This window comes from Syngnathus typhle, linkage group LG1 (assembly GCF_033458585.1).
Source record: "Syngnathus typhle isolate RoL2023-S1 ecotype Sweden linkage group LG1, RoL_Styp_1.0, whole genome shotgun sequence".
Taxonomy (NCBI): domain Eukaryota; kingdom Metazoa; phylum Chordata; class Actinopteri; order Syngnathiformes; family Syngnathidae; genus Syngnathus; species Syngnathus typhle.
This window is the reverse complement of record NC_083738.1, coordinates 5,683,065-5,697,428: the sequence shown is the minus strand read 5'-3', so window position 1 is coordinate 5,697,428 and position 14,364 is coordinate 5,683,065. Positions and strand designations below refer to the sequence as shown.

At 39.6% G+C, this 14,364-nt stretch overlaps 1 long non-coding RNA gene across 1 annotated transcript; it reads left to right on the top strand.

The window, feature by feature from the left end:
• The first annotated feature begins 1,295 nt into the window (after positions 1–1,295).
• LOC133161354 (uncharacterized) lies at positions 1,296–7,239 on the top strand. Its single transcript, XR_009716076.1, has 4 exons — positions 1,296–1,589; positions 2,763–2,811; positions 6,188–6,248; positions 6,853–7,239. It is a non-coding gene; the product is annotated as an uncharacterized LOC133161354 (long non-coding RNA).
• Positions 7,240–14,364: the final 7,125 nt, after the last annotated feature.

Genomic DNA, 14,364 nt, shown 5'->3' with positions numbered 1-14,364 from the left:
TGATTGGCCATGGCTGAAGTTTTTAAGTCAGCTGTGACCCCTCCCACACTAGCGCAGTCCTCCCACTGGCAGATCCAATCCATCAGCCTACACTCGTGTATGAAATAACATGCCAGTCTTTAAAATAGAGTCTAGTCCAGTGCTTCTCAATTATTTTCTGTTACGCCCCCCCCTAGCAAGAAGAAAACTATTCGCGCCCCCCCTCCCCACCGTGACTATCCTAACTTGTCTTGTAAGTCGTAAAATGTTGCACTGTCGCAAACGTCACAGAAGTAACAATGAGAGCGCCACTGCCCCCTGCTGTAGTAAACGCGCAATTACACTTTATTCTAGTACTGCCAAAAAAAAAGCCTGTTCCCCAGGGTCACACGCGCCCCCCCAGGAATAGCACCGCGCCCCCCAAGGGGGGCGCGCCCCACTATTTGAGAAGCACTGGTCTAGTCTAACATACTGCGCGGTGTACAGTGATTGCATGAGATGACAAAGATTTGATAAGCAAATCATAAGAGAAATCCTCTGAATAAATGCATCGAACTAAAACAATCATTAGACTTAATCCACCAACAAAGCCAATCTGTTAACAAGTGCTTGGCCATAATATTTGTCAGTTAGCAGTCTACTTGCTACTGTACACAGACATGTGACATGAAGAAAATTATGGTGGTGTGGACTGTTCCATCAACATCAACAAATCCCTGTATCATCCTATATTCATATGACTGCTGTGAAAAGGTCATGAAAGAGCCATAGAGTAACTGCATAGTTACGACCACACATATTCTTCCTACATTTTAATTTATATGCTGGTGAACTTCAAATATACACACGTCTCAACAAAAAGGATGTTCAATGACTTTAATCCTGTCCTGATGGGAACTCTTAAAATGCTTGGCGCATGTGTGTGCGCCTGTGTGCATGCGCTTTGATACTCTAAATAATAACCCTCTTCCGTCTCTCGCTGTAATCAGTTCCACATGCTATTTGAGTGTGCTGTCCACTCAGCTGCCCGAGCAGAAAAAGCTCAAATTGAGAAGAAATATGAAAAATGTCAACCTCTTTTTTTTTTTTTCCCCCTATTGACTGAATAAAATGTGTCCAGTCTACACGCACTCCTTCTTTTCTTGTATTTTCCCTGCTCACTTCAGTGAGCAACTTCAGCTCAACTTCGGTTTCTTTCCAGTCCTCCTTCTAACTCTCCTCAAGCCACCCCCCCCCCCCCCCCCCAACACCACCCCCACCGGACCCTTTCCCATTAACCTCTTCGTCTTTGCTTTTCTCCCAGTCGTCCTCAGTCTTTTCCCAGACAGACTCCATAGGTCAGCGGTTGAAGGCTCTCAGGTCATCTGACATCGGCACCATCAGTCATGTGCAGAGGGGCCATTCTCTGGAGTAGGACCCGCCCCCCCCCCAGTGACCATACAAGGTAACAGAGGAATGCATGCCTTGGAAGTCCATCTGCTTCATAAAGACAACACGCAGAGGCCAGGAGGGTCTCACACTGATGCTGATCAGTTCTTTAGAGAAGCAAACGGGAAGATCCGCCAATGAGACCTTCACTCCGAGACCATGACATGATGTCTCCAAACAAGGTAGGGCAACAGAACGTCAATTTTTTTATTCACAATTAGTTGGAATCAGCTATAACATTCCAAAGGCCGCCAGTTTTATTTGATTTGGGTCACAATGAATGTATCAGTTACATGTGTGCTGAAGTTGCTTATTGATCATTTTATTAGAATTACTATAATTCAGTGTTGCTGTATACTGTTGCTTATTACAGCTACAATAAGGAACCGATTGTTACATCCTCCGACATATGGGGAATATCCTCTTATTAAGGCAGGCTGGATTTTTGATCCATCTTTCACAGTATAATGGTATAATAATACCACATCAGACATGTGTACCTAATTAACTGCCCAGTGAGTGCAGATGTTGACAAGCGCAGCCTCTCTAGTTCATGATTAAATCATTTCATTTCGTTTGTACAGTCAGAAAGTTGCATTACGCAATCTGACACCAATTAAGACTTTTAGTAGGCCCAATTTGTCCATGCATTCGTATGTCCGGCCTTCAAACATTATCATTATGTAATGACCCTGCAATTGGCTGGCTACCAGTCCAGGGTGTCCCCCGCCTCTCACAAAGCAAACTAACATTTGAGCATCATGTGGACAAATGCCATAGAAAAGGCATCAATAAGAACATAGTAATGAAAGTGATGGGATTACGCAAGAACTGGCATCAAGTGAAAGTTCTGTCACACCAATATATACCATAATAGATATTATTTGATGAAAATGTTGATTTGATGTGGTTGAATTTTCAGGAGCTGGCATTTAGTGACACACCTTAACACAGCTTTTCACGGGGCAAAGCAGAAACAACATACATTCTTATACTCATCCATTAATTCGGGAGTATTCCATTACTTTGAAATTATACCTATTTAAAATGAATTGAAATTTGAATAAAAAAGAAAAAAAGTTTGAACCTGTTATATTTCATCATATTTCTCATATGCAAGGATTTGACAACCGCAACGTTTTTTTTTTGCCAAATGTACTTTACTGGGAGTTTAGAGCTTTATCTTTGTAAGAGCATACAGTTCTTGTATAAAACATATGAAAACTTGAATGAATCCAGGTGCTGTGGCCAGTTAACATCCTGCACATCTCTACGGACAGCATGTTAACTATATGAGGGATTTATAAGACTTGGATTTTATGCATTTCACAGCTCATGACTTTGTTTTCCCTCAGAATGCTGCCTGATCATTTACTCGCAGATGGATGGGAGCTTTCCCAAGAGGTGAGACACAGGCGCAGGCCCGCACACGCACATACACACGCACACATGTACGCACGCACCGCAGCAGCTACTGCAAAGGAATATATTTGGGAAAAGAGAAAGCAGGAAATACTTTATTTAGTTTAGTTTGCAGTGAAACATCTTTGGGGGAGTGGTTTTGTATGTACTTAGTTGACTGAACTTTCACATGACCCCCTTCCCAACCCTCAAACTCACCCCCCAAAACAACGTCCCATGGGGAACCGAAAGAACATCATTCCCAGGGTCAATTTCACATGAGAGGAAAAGGGGAAATCTCAAGACACATATTCAGATGCACACGCATTGTTTATTTGTTTATTGTTGAGGTCAAACCAGTGATGTTGCTTCATTGCCATTCAATTTTGTGTATCAAGCGCATATCATATATCAAAGTCAAAAGTCAAAGTCTGCTTTATTGTCAATTTCTTCACATGTCAAGACGCACAGAGATCGAAATTACGTCCCCTCTACATGTGTGTGTGTGTGTGAATGTGTTTGAATGTGTGTGTGCGTGTGTGTGTGTGTGCACGTGCGTGTGCGTCTGTGTCTGTATATACATTCAGTATATATAATGCTAAACATTACTCTCGTAAAATTAATCTTATTATTCTCATTGAATTACTTTTTTCTAAAAATAACTAAAAACAATCAAAAGTATTCTACAGTATTCTATTCTATTCTATAGTGTACTGTTCCAATCTAATTCTTGTAAAATACACATTTGTTTCTTATATTTTTCATTAATCTCAGGATTATAATGTGATTCTGTTTTTCTTTTTTTCCCCCTTTTCAACATGGCCTTAATACACATACACATACTCGTACACGCACGCACGCACACACGCACGCACAACACCCACACACACATATACACATATACACATGTATATATGATATGCGCTTGATACACAAAATTGAATGGTACATTGGACACACTGGCTCATGGTATGGAGATGTGTCTAAACTGCTAACAGGCATCTATCCTCTGGCAAGTTTGGAAGTGTCTCCTTTCATGTACGACTTGCATGAGACCACTTTGTTCAGTTTACCCCTGACCCTACTATGAACTGCCCCACTGATAGCAATTCTAATTTCAAAGACACACCATGTATATAGGGTTTCCTGCTATAGCTCTTCTTGTCATAATGCGCCCCTCAACTTCCAAATTTGGCAATAGAATGTACACATTTAAATGATTATCTATGTTTTTATGGGTGCCTATTTTCTTTTCTGCCGATTTACTGCGTGTGCGCGTGTGTGTGTGCCTGTGTGTGTGTGCCTGTGTGTGCGCGCATGCGCGACCCTTTGTATGACAGCAGATAAAGTCAAATGGAGTGAGTTTCCTGTGTGTGATTTACAGAACTGGGAGGGGGAAATGAGACCATATAAGGAAATGTTTAGTTTAACCAGAAGAGATGGCTTTCTGGCTGTTATCATGGCCTGTATAAACACTCGCAAACACTCTCTCCCGCACACATGCTGCGTGAATCTGTCTCCACACAGACTTATGTTTCAGGCTCAATGTAACGTCATCGTTACATTGTGTGGTTCTATTAATCACATCCATTTATTTAAGTGTGTGTAGAGAAACACCTTTGGTGTTTATAGTATGTGAGTCTTCTAGGATGGATGTTATGTGTGGCATACAATGTGTGGGTGTTAGTGTGTGTGTGTCAGTTTGTATTTGTGTGATCAGTTAATAGGCTTGTCCCACAAATCTCCCAAATAACCTACTATATTTGCTATCACGTATTACACTGCCTGTATATTGTATTCACATTAATTAAAAAGAACAATTCTTACACAGAATATACAGTATGTATGTATATGTGACTATGTATATATGTATATAGTATATACATACGTACGTATGTGTATATATACGTACGTATGTATATACTATATACATATATACATAGTCACATATACATACATACGTACGTATGTATGTACGTATGTACGTATGTATGTGTGTATAGTAGTAGTATAGCTCAGTTCAAGGCAGTAGGATGCAATGACTTTCTTACTGCCATTCTAAACACATGAATGAAATTTTCTCTCCTCGCACGCGCACATACATAGTCTAAAAAAGTTCAGTTTTTTTCCATGTATAATGCGCCCCCATGTATAATACGCACCCAAATTTTGACTCCTACTTAAGTCCGTAAATGTAAAATTATTTCAGAAAAAAGATCATCTTTGGGAACAACCGGATTTTATTCTGCCGGTCAGTATCACTGCGCATGCGCTAGCAAACTCAATAGCGAAGAAATGTTTCGGATTTGTGTTAGGGTACATTGTGACAGCAAACGAGCAGGTGATCGAGCAAGCGTCTGATACAAGAGCATTGTGTTCGTATGGAGCGTGTTTGAAGTGAACAGCAGAGAAGAAAGCGCATCTGTAATGGCGGCCTCCGTATAATGCGCACCCCAGATTTTAGGACAATAAATTAATTAAATTCTGCGCATTATACATGGGAAAAAAATGGTACTTTAGTATTATTCATAGTGAGTGTTGAGTATCCTGTCTCTGTGATGTTGTTCAAGTGTAAATGTTTGCGATTTACTTCTAAATGCAGGAAGCCGTTGGTTCAGTTGCATTGCAGCTATGCTTGCCTGGACATTAATAGCCACATGTTAGCAAAGAGGTAACCTATAGTACCTCTTTGCATAGAGGTAACCTAACATGAGGCTAAATGTTGTAAAATTATTCCAGAAATAAGTTAGACCATCAAGCTGGTTGAATGTTATAGTATTGTCACACATTCCGCATATTTTTCTGAGCACTTGGGAACAGGATGCAGGTTTTGACTTGATGTCACATGTGCACACCAAGAGTCTGAGAGAGGGCAGATGTGTTTATTGGTAGAGTGTATATGTACAGTAGATCACACTTCCTGAGAACAAACCTCAAGACTTGGCCTGCCATGAGAGAGTGTGAGAGAGGCCTTTCTTCTTAATATGGACTTGTTGAGCCCAGCTCGTGGGAGAAGACCCCCCCCCCCCCAATTGCCGCCCCCCTTTAAGTGAGTCTCCCCCCCGTGACTAGAAAAGGGAATGTATGTAGCCAGCTGGAAAAAAGGAGGGTGGGGGAGGTTAGTAGGGAGGGGTGACAATCTATCTGTGGGAGCAATCACAGTCTGAAAGAGGGAATGTTTATCCAGTGCAGTGATCCCATTTTCCATGATCCCAAAAATAAAAAGGGCAACTGAGACCTTATATGGGGCGACGGAGTTTCCAGTCAAACACATTCTGTCGGAGTATTCCACCAAAACACCGCTGTCTGTGCTACTAGCCTATTTATTAGAAAAGCAACTGGCAGGCTGTATTTATTAACATGCTATTTTGTTTAGCAGGGCTTGCCATGAAGATGAGCTGACCTCCACTCACTGTTGGACACTCCACACTTTGAGTTAGGTACGTGACTTTGACACATTTTACCATACAATGCAAAACGACGAATGCTCAGTTTTTACAGACGGCTGACATTATGCTGAGAGCTGTGTCCATTATGACCTCCCTGAATGTTTGCTCATGGCGGTTTCATTAGCCAGCTCCAGCGTGATTGTGTCAGTCGACGCTTCTGAGCACGTGCCTTCTCGTGTGTCTACCCACATAAGTGGCAGCTGTCTGACTTAATGCAGAACATGCACACGCATGTGTCCTCCAGGGTTAGATTCATTTTGAAGTTTTCGTTACAGCTAGTTATTATTTAATTTTGACTATTGATTTTTAATTATACTTAAAAATTATGTTGGATTAGTTTTTAGAAGCGTTAGGGCTAAGTGTAGATCAGGGGTCATCAACACTAACTTTAGATGCATCCCCACTGCAACACTTCTAATTCAAATCATCAGGATCGTTCTCAGGCTTGATAGAGCTTGCTGTGAGCTGATGATTTGAATTACGTGTTACAGTGGGGATGTATCTTAAACAGATTGGATTAGACCACCAAAATTGGTGACTTCTGGTGTAGATCATATACCCTATTAAAAATGTGTGTGTTTGTGTTATGTTTCAGATGAGATGTGCATGTAAGCAGATACTAGGTGAGTATCATACACACAGACACATACGTACGTTTGCACTTGTAACGCTATCATTTTTAAGATGTCAAATTCTCCTCAGAGCAATTGAGTAACATTATCTGAAAACTTGTCTATGTGTGTGTAACATGAGAGAGAACAGCAGAGGAAGTTTGAATTATGATGGTCCACTGAGGGTTTCAGTCATTTCCTGTTTACCCCTCCCACGTAAAAGTGTCTTTGCAGTTTGAATTTGCTCTTTCTCTCTCTCTCGCTCTCTCTTTATCTCTCCATCTCTCCCCTCCCTCCCTCCCTCTCTCTCTCTCTCTCTCTCTCGCTCTCTCGCTCTCTCGTTCTCTTGCCCTCTCTCTCTCTCTCGCCCTCTCCCAGGCGGTCCCTCCCTGCGGCCCATGGTGCAGTGCTGCATCTCTGGTCAGTTGGTAGTCTGAGATGAAGCACTGTAGCTCGGGACGGAGGACTGCGTCACAGGCCTCAGCGCGGCCAGGTCTCCAATGACCACATCAACAAGGAGCAGGCGATTCAACTAAGGGCAATTTGGAGGATTTTCCGTATGACTGGGCTTTTAATATTGAAGGGGGGAAAAAATATTACTGAAATATTCTGAACTAATTTCCTGATTACTACTTAAATATTTAGTACATAAACTAGTATACGGGTGCATCTCATTTAATTGAAATGTGGAACGTTAACTTCTTTCAAAAGGGGGGGCTCATTTATTATATCAATTCAGTCACCAAATAAAACACTACACTAATGATTTACTTTTTAAATAATTCTAAGATTATAAAATCATCAGTTGCTTATAGCTAATGAAAACATCAAATTCACAACAAATTAAAATGCCACAAGAACCGATCAGAATTAATATTATTATTATTATTAAACTTAGGTAGCATTGCCTCCTGAACAGCATTTTTCAATGTGTTTCATATTAATCTCAAGGGCTGTTGTTCCTTTCAGGTGGCTCAAGGAAGCAGTTCACTTTTAGAATTAGCAACAGAAATTATTTTACTTTTCTATAGTATTAACCTTTCTATGGTAATCATGTTTATTGAGATATGCGTTTTATTTAAGACATTAGATTCATTGCATAATTTGTCCCATGGCACCTGCCTCATGAATACCTTAAACTTCACGGGAAGATACCGGTCTGGAATTTTCTTCTTGATGTTGTTTTTCCCAATTTTTCTCTCTCCTGGGGTCCAGTTTTCCCAGGAATCCCTTGACCCATCCAAAAGGGGGATTCCTGGAAATACTGTTCTTAGGAGCGAGGCCAAGCGACTATTTGTTAATCAGGGGCTAATAAAATTTGAGTGTGCGTCAAAATCAAATTAAGGTGAGTTTTAATGTTGAATAAACGATATGGAAATATTGTTGTGCGTCATGTTTCATGGCAAAATTACTACACTGTATAATAAAATTCCACGATGATGATCCTCATCCATCTGTGTTGTTGTAATTTTGGGGTTGTTTGACTGTCAAAAGTCTTCCAGATGTGTATGAAAAGCTAACATGGCTATGGAACATACAGCACTTTACCTGTCTAATGATGTTATGTACTCATGACATAATTTTGTAAATGATTCATTCAAATTATAAAAAAAAAAATAATAATACTATGTGATTGACTGTCCTGGACAGTCAAACTAATTTTAAAAAAGCAATCTAAACAAGACCCATGCATACAAAATATTAAGTCAGACGTCATCAGTTAGCGAAGGAAGACCTTTCAGATAATTGTTCGCAATTTTGTGGGAAAGGTTTAGGGAAGGCTCTTTTTAGTTTGAGCAATGCATTGAATGAAGAAAGTCGTACGCTGCTATAGCTGCCAAGAGTAAACCGATGCTATACTTCTATTTTCACATGTTCTCAGAGTAATGACCACGTGCCTGTCTATTTTAGTCCATAAAATGTACGTATGTTCAACTGTAACATTAGATTTCGGGTCACAATCCAGTATCATTTCAACGTGAGAGGACCGACTTCAAGGCTGGTACTGCCGAGTAAGCTCAAACACACGCATATAAGCTACGTATTCACATATGCTAGGTTCAAACATGCAGGACATGGATTAAAAAAAAAAATTAAAAAAAATAGTTTGTTAGTCTAATGTGCCTGAAGATGTTGAATTGCAAAATAATGCAAGCAATCTTATGCTTTTCATGTTTCATGAAACAATGATACTAAGCATGTGGACCGGGTTAGGAGCAACTGAAGGTTCAGTTTAACGACACTTGGTCATGTCACCAGGGCCAGGGATCAAACCTGCACCTCTGCATTGGGAGATGACCACTGAGGCATGCCTGCAACTACTTAACATTTCCAATAAATGTATAAACTATTCAAACACTGTATAAAATATACATATACATACAGAGGAGTGCAAAACTTGGTACTGGTATACAGTAATATCACAATTAGTTTGTTTTCTGTTCTAGATATTTCTGTTTAAGTACTGTATGGGTTTTCTCTTTTTGTTTTTTAATAACTGTACATTTTGATGCATACATTCATGCACGTATTTACATAAACACAAATTGCAATTCACTACACAGCAATGACGATTTTGATTCCTTTACTTGCTCATTCAAGTGACGATTAAACGGACACTTGTTTTGGCCACGGGGTGGCGCAGTTATCGCTTCAAGCGGCGCAGTCATCCGCTGACTCAGCTTTTTGTCATGACTTACATGCCCGCACAAAGAAATACTTTCCTCCCCTTCTCCTTCCTCCTTCTCCTCCTCGTGGTTGATTACAACATTGCCCCACGCCCCAAAGGAGAGCCGTAAAACTCATGCGATTTATCAGTCAACAAAGCCAGAAAAAAGAGGAATTACAAGTTCTTAAAAACAGTTACAGTAGTTCCAATCAAGATTTTTCTATTGCTCTTGTGAATTAATTGTTTCTATGCTATGAGGAGGAGGAAAAAGCAACAAAAACCTACTGTTGCATGTGTGTTTGCTGAGTGAATAAAACAATGGAGTGCATGTGCAAACTGGGAGCAGATGATGTAGATCTCTGTTGTGCTGGTCATCATTTACACTCACGTAATTTACTCATCCTGTCACAAGTGAACACTAACACACTATAGGAAAAGCTTCTTAACACCCTTTGATACAAATACCTCAATACCTTTTTAGGTCCGCACAATTACAGTCACTTTGTCCCACAACCATTTTGATCCAAGTCACACAAATAACAAAAATGCATATAAAGCAACATTGAGGTGATTATTGTGTCTAAATTAAGTATAGATATATGTAATGTGTTAGCATTAAACCTATTAAGCATTCTTGAAAGTCAAGCAGAAATGCTCACATCAACTGTCAGCTGGTTGAGTTTCACATGCTCCAAACTTGAGTAACTTTGCAAATATGAATAATTGAATGAAACATAAGCTGCTCACTGCTGGCCCTGACAAAGACTGGACACATGGAAAGACGAAACTTGCTTAACTCATCTTAAACATAACAAAATATTTGAGTCAAACAATCAAGCTCAGATGTCTGTCAGAATAGTTTGAGACATTTTATTCACTGATAGAAGAGACAATGGTGATTTATTTGTGAAATTATTAAAGGATAAAAGTGTGTGTCTCGAAACGTACTTTGAGCGCTATGGGTTTGGCCCTCCCATGAGGCAATACACCTCCACGTTTGAAAGGAGTGGCATAGTAATCTGTGTATGCGTGTTTAAACAGGTATAATGACAATGTGCAGGGTGTGTTCCCAGTGAAGCAAACCAACTCACACCTCAGCTATTCAATGTCATTACTGCGCACTTTGTGCGAGCAGCACGTTTCTGCTAATACTATTTTTGATGAGGGCATGCCGGCCACATCTCCATTTTTTTTCCTTTTGAAATATCAGTGATTTGATTCACAGACATTACACTCAATGTGTAAAATTTTGCCCAACGTATGCAGTTTATGCTGTTCAGACACACCCTTGTTAAGATGATCATTTCATACTCAGACATGACTCATCAAACAGGTTTGAAATGTATTACTCATTCATGACACCTTATTGAGCCCATAAAGAAGAAATTTAAAAGTGAAAGGTCATTGACCTCCAAAACATTGGCCGAACTGATACCATGTAAGATTTTACTACTTCAATAATTACTGCCCACAAGCCCAATTATTTTTTATTTCATTAAGGGAGGGGAAACAATCTAAACCTACATGGCCATGTGCAAAAAAAGAGAGCAGTCAGAAAAGTAAACTGTAATCTTTGCCATGGATATTATTTATGCCTGGCGATTTCTTGATTGAACACATCTAGAGGTAATCAGGCTTTGGTGTGGTCAGTGAAAATGAACTGAAAAATGTGTAACTTTTTAACACCACAGTAACGTCATGATTAACAAGGAGGGCAAGTTACTTTTTCACACAGGGTTTGGTTTAGCTTTAAAATGTTGATTTTATTATTTACCCTTAATATATCAAATCCAAATATAAAAACTGCTTCTTATGCTCACTTTGGTTCTTTTTGTCTGATCTTTATATTTTTGTTTGATTATCCTAAACATTAAAGTGGGGCAACTATGCAAAGAAAGAAAGGAAATAAAAAGAAAAAAGAAGCAAAAAGAAGAGACGACAGTAAGAAAAAGTAAAAAACAAAGAACCAAAGCAAAATAGAGAGAAAGACTGAAAGAAAAAAAAGGCAGAATAAAGAAAAAAGAAAAACATACAGACAGACAAGAAAACAGAATGACTGACAGTAGGAAAGACCAGAAGAAATTAAGGAAAAAAATAAGAGACAAAAAAGATCAAGAAAAACCCCCCAAAAATAATTAAAGTGGTAAAGACAGTGTGATTTCAAAATAACACACTCAGCGGAAGATATCCTTTCTGATCATTGGCCCATCCTTTTGACATTGGTAAATGCAGTAATCACTCTTGAGTCATTAGATGTTGACGTGAATGCATTCATCTGGATCCAGTTTGCAGTGGTCACTCTATTTCAATAACACTTCTTACTCCTTTCATTTGGAGCAGCTTTTTGAGTTAGTCTGGTTTTAATTGTCCCGGTCACAGCCTTGACCAGAGGAAGCGCATGTGCCCAGCCTGTTTTGACCGATTCTCTTCAACAGTCACTCCCTTGACATGACCATTTTGTATTTTAATTATTAACTGCTGACCAGTCCAGTAGCAGGGGACACACTTTAAGCGACTAAATGAAACGAGTCTTAAATTTTGACCCTTGCTTTTAAGTATTTCTATGAAAATGCATCTCATCAAAACATTTCTAGTTTCCCTTGCAGTTGAATTAAAAGAAATTAAGTAGGAGGAGAAACTATCATGGTTTAGTAGTATTGCTCTGTCCGTGATCAGTTAACAGAACATTCAGTCTTCAATCATATGCAGTGAGCTGTACCTTGGGGAAGGAGAAAACATATAACACTTTGTTTTTCTCTTTTTGTGATGCAAAAGGGAGAGACGTGACTTCTTATCACCTTTCCCCCTCTCCAAAGCATTCGATTGATTTTCAAGTTGATGGACTGGTTGCACTTGTTCAACTTGTTTCTCCAGCTTTTGACAATAAGTTAGTGGGTGTGAGACAGTTCCCCTGAGGCTTTCTCCGCCAACAATTCATTAACATCTTTGTTCAGCAGAATCATTTTATAAATTCTTATATAGGATCTTGTTACAGCGTGCAAGCGACCAAAGTATGTTCTACCTCCATTCCAAATGCACGTCAGGTTCCCAATAGACTGGTATGTCAGCGTCCTTCCATTTACTGACAACCAGCACATAGACCTTGAGGAGGGCTGGGCTGGTTTCCACCATTGCTGTCTGAATAAGCATTTTGCAGCACAGCCTTTGGGTCTGAAAGTCACACTCGTCCATTATTTGAATAAAAGCCAGTTGTGTCCATCAGTTTTGAACCTGTTCATTAGAATAAGATTTGACCTTTGTCTTGAAGTCTCCGTAGTTCACAGGTGTCAAACTCAAGGCCCGGGGGCCCGCTGCATCATTTTGTGTGGCCTGTGAAAGCAACTCATGTCTGTCATAACCCTCACTAAAATCTTTACCAAAATGTTTGCCAAATAATTGAGATTTAAATTTATTTTTACAGTAACGAACAATAATTAAAGAAAGTGCTATCATTGACATCTGTTTTCAAACCAAGTAACCTCTTATTTTCTTGTGGAATATGACAATTTGACGAGACAAACATTTATTTGGTTGCACTGTCTTAACGGCCCTCCGAGGGAAGCCGCATTTACAAAGTGGCACTCGACAAAACTAAATTTGACACCACTTCGGGCCTAGTTACAGCTTAAGCATGAGAACGATCTAAAAAGAAATAGATCGCACTTGGCTTTCATCAACAATCTACATGACACAATGAAAAGTTGTTTGGAACAAAATAATGACATGATCGAGGCAGCTCAGTAGTTCACAACAGCCCAACCATAATAACTAGACGACCACAAAACATGCCAAATTTTTTTTTACTATTTATGCATGTGGGTTTATGGATTTAAAGTTAAAAGGGTAACTAAAACTCCAATAGTGAGTCTTGTGGCACAATTTCTGAAACTGTTGATATCTATGGCACAAGCAGCACTCTTTTTGCAGACTTGTAACTCGTAACAACTCACCAGACTCAATTTCCAAATGATCAACACACTACTTGTAAAACAAAACATGCGATGGCTGCTGGTTGGTGACCTCTGCCAAAGTTCAAACGCAGTCAAGGGATTCTTCTAATTAATGAGGTTTTTCATTAAGGCAGCATGCAATCTAAATGTCAGGACCGTTCTACTGGTTGGACAGCTAGTAACTGAAGACTTGATACATTTTTTCCACTTGCCAGACTGCATTGTTGTTTTTTTCCTTTCTTTCTTAGCTGTGTGATTCAAGAAAGCCCAAGTCAATTTGAAACAGTTAACATTAGTGTAACAAACAAGCTTACTGGCGGTATTTCCTGAATATGGTTTGCTAACATGACTATTTTGTTTTCAGTTTTGTTTGACCGTTTGTTAGCTTTCCCCAGCACTCCTCAGTCAGCGTAGCCATGGTTGCAATGTGCAGGGTGTCATTGACAATCAAAATACAAATTTCAACTCAACAGGGGACAGATGTGGAAACTTACCCACAGCTATTAAAACGTGCACAATTATCAGGCTAAACATTCAAGTTTTGATCAGGACCAGTGAGGTGACTGATTTAAGACTTCCACACAATTTAAGTGATTACAAATCAGTTCACACTACCACTTTCCCTCAATACCTTTCTGTATAGCATACAAATGATTATCAGTATTATAATGGTGTAGTGTTGTTTTTTTTTGGGGGGGGGGGGGGGGGCGCCAGGTCAGTCCTTGAGCAAAGACATTTACCCAACTCATGCATGGCTGGGTGGGTGCTTTTGTCAGCCTGCCCAAAGGAAGCCACAGCTACAGAATGGAGTTAACCATCATGTATGAATTATGTATTGAAGAGGGAGCAACAGCAATGTGTACATACACTTATTAGTT